The sequence below is a fragment of the Oncorhynchus keta genome, chromosome 10, assembly GCF_023373465.1.
Source record: "Oncorhynchus keta strain PuntledgeMale-10-30-2019 chromosome 10, Oket_V2, whole genome shotgun sequence".
NCBI classification, from domain to species: Eukaryota; Metazoa; Chordata; class Actinopteri; order Salmoniformes; family Salmonidae; genus Oncorhynchus; species Oncorhynchus keta.
In genome coordinates, this window is record NC_068430.1 from 36,820,209 (window position 1) to 36,834,809 (window position 14,601).

General features: G+C 43.7%; 1 protein-coding gene across 1 annotated transcript in view; it reads left to right on the plus strand.

Annotated features, from left to right (window-relative positions):
- Positions 1-14,601, plus strand: part of LOC118388625 (potassium voltage-gated channel subfamily B member 1-like) — a 76,418-nt gene that overhangs the window by 34,482 nt on the left and 27,335 nt on the right. The gene's annotated exons all lie outside the window — the stretch shown is intronic.

Consider the following 14,601-nt stretch of genomic DNA (forward strand, 5'->3'; position numbering starts at 1 on the left):
CCCTTCACGACAGAGTAGGGATATCCAACATCACACTGCACTGGCTGGGACACGTTGGCCAAAATTCTAAGTGTATCACTGACAATTAACAGAAAAACTCCACAGCAGGCATTAGTGTAAAACTAGGACCCCACAATAAGGCCTTATGAAATACGTATTTTATCGTTTTAAGGAGTGTAATTGTATTGATAACATATTCGCTTAGGATCTCACGATGCATGGCTCAGAGGATGAAGGATGGAGGGTGTGTGTGTGTGTTTGTGCCTGTGTGTGGTGTGTGTACCTATGTGTGAAAGAGAGGGGGGAGAGAGAGAATGAGATCGAGACTTTTCTAGGTCAGCACAGGGAAGCGTTGTAGCTGGTTGCATTTCTATTTAAAACTGATCATACTGTATGAGGACACACATTTATTTGGTTTTGAATTGGTTCTGTGGCAGGATGAGTTCGCAATGCAAAAGCCCTCATATTGGTATATTGTAATTCAGAGTAAAATTTTGGGCTTGAGAAAATAAGAACAGAGGTCATTCAGCCAACAGTAAGCTAACATTCCCAAGGAGCAATGTTCATTTAACAGATATAGTATGTGTGTTCTAGAGCTGTGTGTGTTCTGTACATTTTCTTCACTGTGCTAGAACTGCTTTGGAGCAGATAGAGAAATACCTGGAGAAATACATTACGAAAGTGCCAGGGCCATATGTGAGCATGATTTGTGAGGAGTGAGGAGCATAGGTTGTGTCCCTGGGGTCATTCTATGCTAATATCTGTGGTACTTCTGAATCCCGTGACATTTTGTTTAACAAGGACCCTCTGCCTCTTACAGCACCGGCTACATGTGAGCTAAAGCCTATGGTACTAATGGTGGTGACGTGAATAGTGTCATATCACTTAAGTAGTGTCAGTGGACTGTGTGAGGCTCATTCATCCCCACTCAATTAAAGCTGTTGGAGTCTATTCCATTCTCATGACATTACTAGGGCAATCTCCAGGGAGGAGTATCTTGTAGCTACAATGCAGTAGGCTAATACCAACCTGAAGCCCTATGACAACTCTGCACAGGGAATGATTGACATCTGAGGGCGTTTCTCATTAAAGGATGTTCTCTAATTATCTAACACTTGGTTACACTGCACTTGTAACCAAGCAAAGTGGCTGCCTATTCGAAACAGTGGGAAAGGTGTTGTTGCTGTATGTGAGAGTCAGTGCTGTGTGTCGGTGTGACTCTATTACAGTGTAGTGTGGGTGGGCTGACTGTGTGAGTCTCAATCACAATCCCATTTCTCTGCAGGCAGGCAGGAGTCCCAGTCGTCCCCTTTCTTCCCTTCCCAAGCAGACGGCTGGGTAGCCTCCATCCCACTCAGGCTCTGCTCTACCCCCCCATCTCCAGCCTCCGCCACCCCCTCTCCCCAAGTCACTATGGAACAGCCGGGACACAGGAATATTTCTGCTTGTTTCCTTGACTGTGTCTAGGAGGAGAGCTAAGTGGGCCATGCCAGCTCCCGCCACTGTGCTATATACAGCCCAAAAAGGATCAGGAGCTGAGTCGAGATAGACTGCCTCTCCAGAGAAAGAAAGAAAGGATAGACAGTGAAGGGGAAACGGGGAAGGACAATGAAAGACAAAGTGTAGGAAGTCAAAGAAAAAGAGGAGAGAAAGAGAGGAAATGTAGTATAAGAGTGGGTGAGAAGAGAGAGAAGGGGCAAGCAGGTGAAGGTTGGGGATGAGGGAAGGAGATTGGGCACAGAGCGAGAGAGAAGGGGGTGGTTAAAGGAGAAGAGAGGGGGAGATGCAACGCAGCAGGTCAGAGACACTTGACCATCCACAGATCCTGAACTGTGGGCACACTCCTAACACTATCCTCCTCTCGTTCTTTTTTCCTTCACCTCTCTATTTTCTCTCCCTCCTTCCCCTGGTTTTTCCTCACATCCTCATGTGCTCTGTACACTCCTCCTTAATCGCTTTGTTCTCCCAACCATTTCTCGCTGTCATTGTCCTGTCTCTTATGCTCCTTCTTTATGTTTCTTTATGTCTTTCCCCTGTGTCTCCCCTTCCTCGTTCTACCCCCCAGCCTCCCTAATCCTTTTTTACATCTCTCTTTCCTCTGCTTTTCCCTCCCAGCCCATCCTAAACCTTGACAGTTATGTAATGAAGATTACACAGCCACATTGCTGACTCAGAACATGCACCGAATATCGTTGCTCTGCAGCTCTCTCACATGGCATGTGTTTACAGATACTGATTTGGTGTTATTATTATTTGCCCTCATAAATGACCAGAAGTTATTATCTGGCAGTCTGATGTGGGTGGAGCTTGTGTGTTTTTGTACTGATCGTAACTTTTTTTGTACAAAATGTTTCCACCATCGTTTCCTGTGACCGAAAAGAGCATCGGAACAACGATCACTAACCTCGTTTTGAATGAATATTTCTACTTCAACGAGTCGGCGGTGCTACAGCTCAAACCGGACCAGGACCTAATCCCGGAGACTTGGAAAAGGAAGAGACGAAATAGAGAGAGGCTGATGTGCTGGAACCCTGATGAAACTACGTTGGCGAGTAAATAAACCGTCTCTACCCTTCTTTCTATTGATGAACGTACAATCATTGGAGAACAAACTGGATGAGCTCCGTTCAAGGTGCATCCTGTTTCCATTGATCGTTGTTGAGATGTTTCCACAACTTGATTGTAGTCCACCTGTAGTAAATTCAATTGATTGGACATGATTTGGAATGGAAACACACCTGTCTAGATAATGTCCCACAGCTGACAGTGCATGTCAGAGCAAAAACCAAGCCATGAGGTTGAAGGAATTGTCCGTAGAGCTGCGATACGGGATTCTGTCGAGGCACAGATCTGGAGAACCTTCCAGAAAGACAACCATCTCTGCAGCACTCCATCATTCAGGCCTTTATAGTAGAGTTGCCAGACAGAAGCCACTCCTCAGTAAAAGGCACATGACAGCCAGATTGGGGGTTGGCAAAAGGCCCCTAAAGGATTCTCAGACCATGAGAAACAAGATTCTCTGGACTGATGAAACCAAGATTGAACTCTTTGGCTTGAATGTGAAGAGTCACATTTGGCGGAAACCTGGCACCATCCCTGTAGTGAAGCGTGGTGGCAGCATCATTTTCAGTGGCGGGGCCTTTGAGACTAGTCAGGATCGATGGAAAGATGAACAAAGCAGAGTACAGAGAGATCCTTGATGAAAACCTGTTCCAGAGCACTCGGGACCTCAGGCTAGGGTGAAGGTTCACCTTCCAACAGGACGACAACCCTAAGCACACAGCCAAGACAACGCAGGAGTGGCTTGGGGACAAGTCTCTGAATGCCCTTGAGTGGCCCAGCCAGAGCCTGGACTTGAATCCGATCATACATCTCTGGAGAGACTTGAAAATAGCTGTGCAGCAATTCTCCCAATCCAACCTGACAGAGCTTGAGAGGATCTGCAGAGAAGAATGGGAGAAACAGGTGTGCCAAGCTTGTAGAATCATATCCAAGACTCAAGGGTGTAATCGCTGCCAAAGATGTTTCAACAAAGTACTTAGTAAAGGGTCTGAATACTTATGTAAATGTGATTTCCGTTTTTTATATTTAAGAAATGTGCTAAATTTCTAAAAACCTGTTTTTGCTTTGTCATTGTGGGGTATTGTGTGTAGATTGATGAGGGGGGAAAAAACACTTAATACATTTTAGAATAAGGCTGTAACATAACAAAATGTGGAAATAGTCAAGGAGTGTAAATTATTTTTCTATGCATTGGAAGGAAGGAACGGCAGCCTCGGGTAAGCTCAAGGGGGGAAGTGTCTCGAGGTTACGCTTGCCTGAGTTAGAATACCTCATGATCAGCTGTAGACTGTACTATATACCAAGATAGCTTTCATCTATATTTTTCGTAGCTGTCTATTTACCACCACAATCTGATGCTGGCACTAAGACCACACTCAACGAGCTGTATAATGCCATAAGCAAACAAGAAAATGCTTATCCAGGGAAGTGCTCCTTGTGGCCGGTGATTCTAATGCAGGGGGTGACAAGGTGACAGTGGAATGTCCTCTCACAATCATGGACTTTATTAAGAGGTACCTCTCCAGTCTCCATGTGGTTACTATGGGCTCTGTCTATTGACGACTATGTGGTGTCCTGATGAAACTACAGATAGTATGGGCCATTATGCAGAGACATTAAGTAGCAGCAAACAATGAGCAGGCATTCACAAAATATTGTGTTGTTCCTGGAGTCTGTTGCAGTAGTGATAACCAAAATATACCTGTGTTCTGGGATCTTTATGTATGTATGTGACTATTTAATGACAGATAAATCATCAAATAAGTTCAACACCATAGTGCCTTCCAAACTAATCACTAAGCTAAAGACCCTGGGACTGAACATCTCCATCTGCAACTGGATCCTGGACTTCCTCACGGGGCACCCTCAGGTGGTGAGGGTAGGCAACAACACATACACTATGCTGACCCTCAACATGGGGGCCCCTCCAGGGTGTGTGCTTAGTCCCCTCCTGTACTCCCTTTCACTGATGACTGTGTGCCCGTGCATGACTCCAACACCATCCTTAGGTTTGCTGATAACACATTGGTGGTTGGCCTATAGGGAGGAGGTCAGAGACCTGGCAGTGTGGTGCCAGGACAACAACCTCTCCTACAACGTCAACAAGACAAAGGAGCTGACCATGGGCTACAGGAAATGGAGGAGCCAAGCACGCCCCCATTCACATCGACAGGGCTGTAGTGGAACGGGTCTAGAGCTTAAAGATCCTCGGTGTCCACATCACTAAGGATCTATCATGGTCCATACCACGTGTCAAACTCATTCCATGGAGGGCCGTGTGTCTGTGGGTTTTCACTACTCCCTTGTATTTGATTAATAAATTAAGATCACTAATTAGTAAGCAACTCCCCACACCTGGTTGTCTAGGGCTTAATTGAAAGGAACAAACTAAAACATGCAGACACTAGGCCCTCTATGGAATGACTTTGACACCCCTGGTCCACACACACCAACACAGTCGTAAGGAGGGCACGACAACGCCTCTTCCCCCTCAGGAGGCTGAAAATATTTGGCATGGGCCCTCAGATCCTCAAAAAGTTCTACAGCTGCACCATTGAGAGTATCTTGAGTAGCTGCAACACCGATTGATATGGCTTGGAATCTGACCATAACTCACTACAAAGGGTAGTGCGTATGGCCAAGTATATCACTGAGGCCGAGCTCACTGCCATCCAGGACCTCTATGCCAGGCAGTGTCAGGAAGGCCCTAAAAATTGTCATTGTCTCCAGCCACTCAAGTCATAGACTGTTCTCTATGCTACTGCACGGCAAGCGATACTGATGCATCGGAACCAACAGGACCCTCAACAGCTTCTACCCCCAAGCTATATAGACTGCTAAATAGTTTGTTAAATACCCAGACTATCTCCATTCTCCACTATCTCCATTGAGTCCATTGACTCATCACATACGCTGCTGCTACCATTTATCTATCCTGTTGCCTAGTCACTTTATTCCTACTTATATGTAATATCACTTTATTCCTAGTTATATGTACTACTACATGTGTTATATGTATCTATCTCAATTACCTCGTTCCCCTCCACATCGACTTGGTACTGCTACCCCGTGTATATAGCCAAGTTATTGTTACTCATTGTGTACTTAATATTACTTTTCTATTATTTCTCCATTTTCTTTCTCTCTGCATTGTTGGAAAGGGCCAGTAAAATAAGCATTTCACTGTTAGTCTGCACCTGTTGTTTATGAAGCATGTGTCAAATAAAATGGTCTTTTATTGTATTTGTATTGTAGCCCAGGAGAATGAGGGCTCAGGGGCAGATGGGTCTTAGCTAAACTGAGCAGTGTGATTTCAATTGAACGGGTTAGTGATCTGTGGGAAACGTGACTCCCTCACCAACCATTACATGAGCACACTTGTGGTTCCTGAGGCAGCCCAGAGAGCAAGCAATCTGGTTAGATGGAGAGCTGAGGGACTCCTCAACTACGGCAGAATTGACAAATTACATTTCTCAGTATTTGATGATTTATCTGATGATGATTTATCTGTCATTAAATAGCAACATACATACATAAAGATCCCAGAACACAGGTATCTTTTGGTTATCACTACTGCAACAGCCTCCAGGAACAACACAATATTTTGTGAATGCCTGCTCATTGTTTACTGCTACTTAATGTCTCTGCATATTGGCCCATACTATCTGTAGTTTCATCAGGACACCACATAGTCGTCCATAGACAGAGCCCATAGTAACCACATGGAGACTGGAGAGGTACCTCTTAATAAAGTCCATGATTGTGAGAGGACATTCCAACTGTCACCGTGTCACCCCCAAAAGGACAAAAAGACCTTCATCAAACTTTCATGTCAATCTCCCTCTTCTTCTCTCTTTTACTCTTCCTCAAGACTGAATAGTCACTTCAAAGTGAAGGTTTACTTGAGACTGAGGACTTTAACTGAGGACATTGCTTGATAATGTTATTGTGTAATGCTGTACACTCTGCCCACTGGCACAGAGTTTCCAGTAGGACAGGACAGGGGTCTGGGGAAATGAGGAGGCTGGTGATTAGATAGTGAGTGTTTATCACACTCAGTATTAACAGGGAAATCCCCCGGGTCTATTCCATGGGAACCTTGGGTGCATGGCCACAGAGTTACAAAATCTCCCAGGATTTGCTTTCTAATCTTAATCTGATCCTGGATTCTCTGAGTCTAATGGTAAAAAGTGATTAGATAAATGCATGCAATGGCTCCTGTTTCCCCCTTAATAAATCCCCCTCCTGAATCCAAGTGTTTGAGATTGGGGAGGTGACCAGTACCTTTATGATCAAACTTTAGCAATGTAGAAGAAAAAGTCATTTTTCCTAAATTGGTCATCATAATTTGATCTGGTTTCATCCAAATATCATCCAATTTCATGAAATACATGATTTCAACCATTGAAGGTTTGTGACTTGCTGCCACTCTGATCTGTCCCATATATAATATTTTTCATGGAACCACTACCACATATCACTTTGATTGGTACAGTACTCTCTCTAACAGGCGTAACAAATATAGCCTCATACAAGACACACCTCCAAAATTGTTAATGAATGTAAAACGACAATACTATGCCGTTTCAGTGCACAGTGTATAGAATTCCTAAACAGTATATTACCATATTCTGTGTACAGCATTTTCACTCACGAGTGCAACAAATATAGCCTCTTACACGGAACGCCTTAAAATATGTTAAAATATGTTTCCATGCAAACAACATTTTCCCACAATCCACCATAGTTAACACCGTAAAACACATTGCCGGTATTTTACTGTGCATTTTAGTGTTTCACTGTTGAAATTACAGAAAGGTCTTAGAGTGTGCTGTAAAGCAATTGTACGGTATTTTACTGTGGATTCTCTGCTAATCTACTGTATTCTGTTTATAAAGTATCATACTGTTGTTTAATACTAAAATTACAAAACATCTGCTAACAGTGTACAGACAGATCCAATACCAAACAGACACAGTTACAGACATATTATCAGACATACTATCAGACATACAGACAGGGTAGGAGTGTGTTGGGAAGGGGTGGGGGAGGAGAGGCGGATAACAGCCGCAAATTAAAAGTCTCAGCATGGCTCCATGATTGATTCACTTCATAAAGTGAATGGTTGTGGTCTCGGCTGCTTGGGGCTGTGATTGCGTCCTCATTAGAGAGAGGCAGTAATGTACTTTTACTGAAGGGCGGGGGGTGAGAAGGAGAAGGAAAAGGAAGAGGGGGAGGCTGGTGAGGGAGTGTTACGGCTCCATGTATGGCAGGGGCTGTCTGGGCCAGCGTGCCAGAGTGACGGGCTGTTTACTTGCTGCTGGATGGATGTAAGCAGTGTGCTGTGTGTCACCCCCAGTCTGACGTCTGTTTAGCCTTCCCTCTGCCGGAGTGTGTCGAACCCACTTCACTAACCATGCCTGGGAGACTGGAGAGCTACAGCTAGAGAACTGGGAAGATATGTTCTCTATGTTTGGCTTCCTGTCTCTCCTTGCCTTTCCATACCCCTCTGTCTTGTATTCCTATTTTATAGATGCCCATAGTTGTTCAGGGACATGTATCTCTCTCTTTTAAACAGAGACTCCCCCCTCTCTCTTTTGCTCTCTCTCTCTTTTTTTCTCCTCCTTCCCATCCTCTCTCATCAGCAGCTCCAGGATCCTTGGGATGACAACTGCATTACACACATCCTGTTGTGATTTAAGGTTTCATTCCCCTTGCAAATCACCCTGCCTGTCACTCTCTCTTTATACAAGCGGGATGCGCTGGCCGTTCAGACTGGAGACGGGCAGCCAGCCACAGTCTCCGCTGGCCCCCTGCCAGCACGGGGCCGCGACGGACACTTATCACTCTCACAACAATATGACACAGCCAGAATGGGATTGGCAACGGAGAGTAGACAACTTAGATGTTTATACCTCCATGTGTGTGTGTGTGTGTGTGTGTGTGTGTGTGTGTGTGTGTGTGTGTGTGTGTGTGTGTGTGTGTGTGTGTGTGTGTGTGTGTGTGTGTGTGTGTGTGTGTGTGTGTGTGTGTGTGTGTGTGTGTGTGTGTGTGTGTGTGTGTGTGTGTGTGTGTGTGTGTGTGTGTATTTCCCTTTCCTTCACAGCAGAAGCTTCAGGTTTTTCCTTATTAATTATTCAACTGAGGGCACTACTTGAGTGGAGAAATCCAATCCCTCCCTCATTTTCTTTTTTTCTTTGTCTCTGCAGCCTGAGAGATTGAAAGGAGGTTTGGGAGAGGTGATCAAGAAGTCACTCTGACACACAGTCTCTTCAGGGTGTTCTGGGCCACTTAGGTCCAACTGATCTTACCAGTAGTGATAGACTTACTCACTAGCTCCCATTCATCAGAGCGCTATACTAGCTCCCTGAAGCCAGAGTTCCCAGTAATCACTCCTCCAATAAAAAGAGAGTTTCTTTCCACTCCTTTTAGCCCATATTGCTTTTCTGTAGAGATTGAGAGATGTACTGTCACTGCTATATCCCACCTCGCCTCTCTCTCTCTCTCTATCTCTCTCTCTGTCTAGCTCTGTCTCACAGCCAAGTTGGGATGTCATTCCTCCAGGCCATCCTCCTCCCTCTGTGTTTTGTTTTGTCCTGTTTTTGTGAATGCCTTGTGTCTCTGCTATGCAAAAAAAAAGCCTCATGTCACTATGGAAACTATTACTTTAGTTATAGCCAAGATACTGCAGTCTCTCTCCAAATTGGAGCATATGGTAAGTGCATATGCTTGTGTTTAGTTTTCCCATCATTCAAAAAATAGCCATCGCTTAGATCCTACCATTTTATCAATGATCTTCAGAGGGCAAACACCCCACTGGGCACTGACTGTCAATACAACATCTATTCCATATTGGTTCAACATAATTCAGTTGAAATGACATCGAAACAACGTTGATTCAACCACCGTTTGCCCAGTGGAACCACTGGACAACAAACCCATGCCATGATGTCCCCATGCCCATCCTATCAGGTGGCTGGGCATTGTTTTAGAAATGCCATAAGGACTGTGACAGCCAGCTGGCCACGCTCCCCAGTCCTATTACAGCCCTGTCCAGACTGATCACAGTGTGACCAAGACCCACTGGACTGGCTGTCCTGCTCTGCTACAGCAGGAGAGTTCCCCTCCACAGTAAAACACACAGACAGACAGAGAGTCAGCAGGGACTTCCATTACAGAATGCACAGAATGCGCAAACCTTAGCTGGAGAGAGTCTTAATAGGTGAAAAAAAGGGTGTGAACTACAGCAGAAAGGGAGATAATTGGAATGCACCCCTATGGGAGAGGTCCTGTGCAGGTCATAGGAGGGGAAAACATTGACATCCATTCATCATGTCCTTACTTTATATGTTGAAAACACAGTGTAAATATGGTGTATAATAGCTGATTGTGTATGTTCTGTGTCCCATATGCTTTACTGGCTGAACAGTCACTGGCTGTGTGGAATAAGTACATCTTAAAGTGTTATTTGTAATGAATGGCTACATCTATGTGTCTCGAGCTCTCTAAGCCAAGAATGACTGTTCATGTTTAAAGGTTATATCGGTCATGACTTGACTTTAACATTAATCTGATGACTGTTATTTATCTAATCAACTATGTTTAATTGTTACCCGATTAAATTAATCATGTAACAATAATTGTTAACTCAGTTGGGTCTGGGGCACCACGAGAGCAGTTTTTAAAGAGTTACCATCTCCCGAATGAAACTCTAAAATGTCTTTACCTATCACATCTATAAACAGTCAACTTATTAATAACCTTGTATCACATCATCATTCTGAACAGTCGTAACCTCCTTGCATATGCAAAAACCTGAGCCTTACTTATGATTATGTACTACACAAAATTGTTTAATTGTTTCTTTACTAGCTAATTAAATGGTAACACAGGATAAACATACACACTTAATACGTTAAAAACAGGTCCCTAGCGGAATAACAACAATATAGCTGCTTGTTACAAAAGAGAGAGGGCGAGAGAGGGACATGAGAAATCATGAATGTATTTACATGAAATGCCTAGGGTCGCAGGGTATCTCTCTTGGAACCGGGGCGCCTTGGAAAGGGGGATGGGCCTTTTCGCGGCACACTTGTAAGGCTCTGATTGTCCAAAAGGGTTCCAACAACTCTTCTCCTGTTGTTCTCCTCTGTAGTTGTCTTTCACTTATTTTACCTTTATTTAACCAGGTAGGCCAGTTGAGAACAAGTTCTCATTTACAACTGCGACCTGGCCAAGATAAAGCAAAGCAGTGCAACAAAAACAACAACACGGAGTTACACATAAATAAACGTACAGTCAATAACACAATAGAAAAATCTATGTACAGTGTGTGCAAATGTGGAAGAGTAGGAAGGTAAGGCAATAAATAGTAGGGAGGGAAGGCAATGTCTAGTAGCCGGTGACTTGTCATGTTGTCCTGAACAGAACTACAGAGTTCATTTTCCTTCCAATCACTCTCGAAGATGCTTCTTTGATAAGCTAGCCAGCTGTGTCGATGGTTCCCAGTGGGGTGAGGAGAGTAGAGTAAAATGATGGTTTGAACAGAGTAGTAGAATGATCCTACTTAAATTCGCTTTCGAAGATACTTGCCTTAGGACAGCTAGTCAGATGTACCAGTGATTGTCCGGGAGGTGAGTTTATCGTCTCTACCTCGTGTTGATATTCAAAGTTCAAACCATTTTTAAACGTAAAGCTGCAGCTCTACGTTTCTCTGGTCTGCTATGTTAATTCTTAACCCATAATTTTATACAGTTTGTTCAAAGGTTGTTTTTGTTTGCCTCCTGCCTGAGGAGAGATCTCCACAGAGGACTACATTATCACATGTACAGTACAGTGCATTCTGAAAGTATTCAGACTCCTTGACCTTTTCCACATTTTGTTACGTTACAGCCTTATTCTAAAATTAATCAAATATTTTTTCCCTCATAATGACAAAGCGAAAACAGGTTTTTAGAAATATTTGAGAAAAAAATACCTTATTTACATATATATATTCAGGCCCTTTGCTATAAGACATGAATTTGAGCTCAGGTGCATCCTGCTTCCATTGATCATCCTTGAGATGTTTCTACAACTTGATTGGAGTCCACCTGTGGTAAGTTCAATAGATTGGACATGATTTGGAAAGGCACACACCTGCTTATGTAAGGTCCCACAGTTGTGTGCCATGAGGGTGAAGTAATTGTCTATAAATCAAATCAAAATGTTATTTGTCACATACACATGTTTAACAGATGTTATTGCAGGTGTAGCGAAATGCTTGTGTTTCTATCTCCAACAGTGCAGTAATATCTAACAATACACACCGCTAACCACTACGCACAGTTTACATCGTTGTCTCGTCATAGTCAACATAGCTACTAGAATTAATGCATTCGTAAACCTACTGTAATCATGCAGTGCAGTGTAGTCAGCAGCAATCAGTTTAGCAGTTACGCCAGCCGGCCCCAGTGGCAATAAATTAATAAAACCAAAAGCTTACCTTGACTTCTCTGTTTGAGCGGGTCTTTGAGTAGGCTAAAGAAACTAGCTGCATTTGACACTAGCTAAGTGAAAGTGAAAGTGAAAAAAATATATACTACAACATATCGATAGCTTTCTCTCTCTTGCTTCTCCTTCATTTTTCAATAAATTCATTTGTGAAAAACTCTGGCTACACCATGGTGCTACCCTACAGGGTGCTGTTGAGGCTACTGTCGACCTTCATTGCAAAACAGTGTGTTTTAATCAATTATTTGGTGACGTGGATATATTTAGTGTAGTTTTATCTAAAATGATAACTTTAAATGTTTCACTATTTTTATTTTTATGAAATTCACTGAGGAGAATGGTCCTCCCCTTCCTCCTCTGAGGAGCCTCCACTGATGTACACATGCACACAGAGACACACACAAATGGCAATGTCCTCACTGCAGTCCTTGTCGTTCTTATTAACGTAACGATGATAAAGAGGCTGTAGCCACCAAGTGTGCACTTCTAACTGCAGGATTCTAACTAGATATTAACTAGAGAACAGCTGAGCTCTTCTCTAGCTGATGGAACTGAATGCGAATGAGACAGTGGTCTCAGACTGACCCATGAGAGAGACATCCCCTTTCTATTTATGCCCATTTGCTAGGACAGGAGGGTTCAAATATAGACCCAGTTATCCTCTCCTCAGTCCTTACCCACTGAATTATTCAACCACAGACTGACTGCTGCACGGAAGAAGTGTGTCCCCTCTCAACAATGTAATATTCAAGTTTTGTGTGTTCTGCTAACTCTGTGTGTGTGTGTGTGTGTGTGTGTGTGTGTGTGTGTGTGTGTGTGTGTGTGTGTGTGTGTGTGTGTGTGTGTGTGTGTGTGTGTGTGTGTGTGTGTGTGTGTGTGTGTGTGTGTGTACACCACCGGTCAAAAGTTTTAGAAAACCTACTCATTTAAGAGTTTTCTTTATTTTTACTATTTTCTACTTTGTAGAATACTAGTGAAGACATCAAAACTATGAAATAACACATGTGAAATCATGTAGTAACCCAAAAAAGTGTGAAACAAATTTAGATTCTTCAGAGTAGCCACCAGAGTGCCTTGATGACAGCTTTGCATACTCTTGGCTCTTATCTCTTATCTCAACCAACTTCACCTGGAATGCTTTTCCAACAGCCTTGAAGGAGTCCCCACATATGCTGAGCACTTGTTGTCTGCTTTTCCTTCATTCTGCGTTCAGACTCATTTGTGGTCCAAAATGCAAGAGGCAATGTACTCAGAATATTTCAGAGGTTAGGCAAAAGGAAATATGGGAAAAGTATTGGGAAATGAAGTATAAGGAGAAGAGGACATGGATCTTCCACATGGTGGTACAGCAATCTAAGAAAAATGTGCGGACAGTCAACACAGCAGGTCGTTTCTGTACCATCTTCCAAACCAGAGCGATTCTGTACAACAGGTGTGCAAAGTGTTTTTTCTGACAACATTGGGCTACCACCCCAAAAATGACAGGTTGATTGTCACAATGATGGGCAAGTCAATCACCAAACTGATTCCACCAAAGGATCAGAAGCAAAAGAAAGCTTCAGCGAGCAAATTGAACATGAATCCAATCCTGCAACACATTGAATCCTTCCATCCCCAAATCATCCACTACAGATAAGAGCATGCCCCACATCGTCTCTACCTCCCTAGTGACGTCAATATTCGGTTCATGCATAATGACTACAAGGAGAAGAACAAAGATGCCAGCTGCGGTTAGGAAACCTATCGCAAGGCGGTAAAGGGAAGGAACATCAGCTTTGTGAAGCTTGGAGAGGAGGAGTGCGAGCTCTGTTTGGTGCAGGGTCATCTTCTGAAGATGGAACACAGGGAGAATGAGGCCATGAAAACCCAAGCGTGCCAAGACAACAGCGATGCAGCACCTGACTTCACCATCACCAACACCGACTGCATGCAATGTAGGAAATATGAGGAACATAAGAAGTCTGCAGGGCAGAGCAGAAGCCATTACCAGGCTGATGCACAGAAAGATTGGCCTGAGGACTGGTCTGTGAGGAGCGTTGATATGCAAAAAGTCATCATGCTCCCTCGCATGCCAGGTGTGAAAACTGCATTGTTCACAAAGAATCGTTGCCTATCACGAGACATTCGCCACCATTGGAAAAGAGTCTCAAAAGCAGAAGAAAACAATCTCAGTGATATGGCATGAAGGAACAGCTGGTCGGAAGGCAGAGGAGATTACTTCATCTTATGTAATAGCACTGGAGAGGGAGAGAGATGTCAAGCATGCAGTGTATTGGGTGGATAACTGCACTTCTCAAAACAAAAACTGGTGCCTCCAAACATCACTGGTCAGTGTTGTCAATGCTGACTCAACCTTGATGGAGGACATCACCCTCAAGTTCTTCGAGCAAGGACACACCTTCATGAGTGCAGACAGTTTCCACCATGGCGCGTGGAACAGGAAATGAAAGCTCGACCTGGAGGTGTGGTGTACGACTTCGGGGACTTCCTCTATGTGGTCGCTACTTCCAATGCAGGAAAGGTGGAGGTGGTCGAAATGAAAAAGGA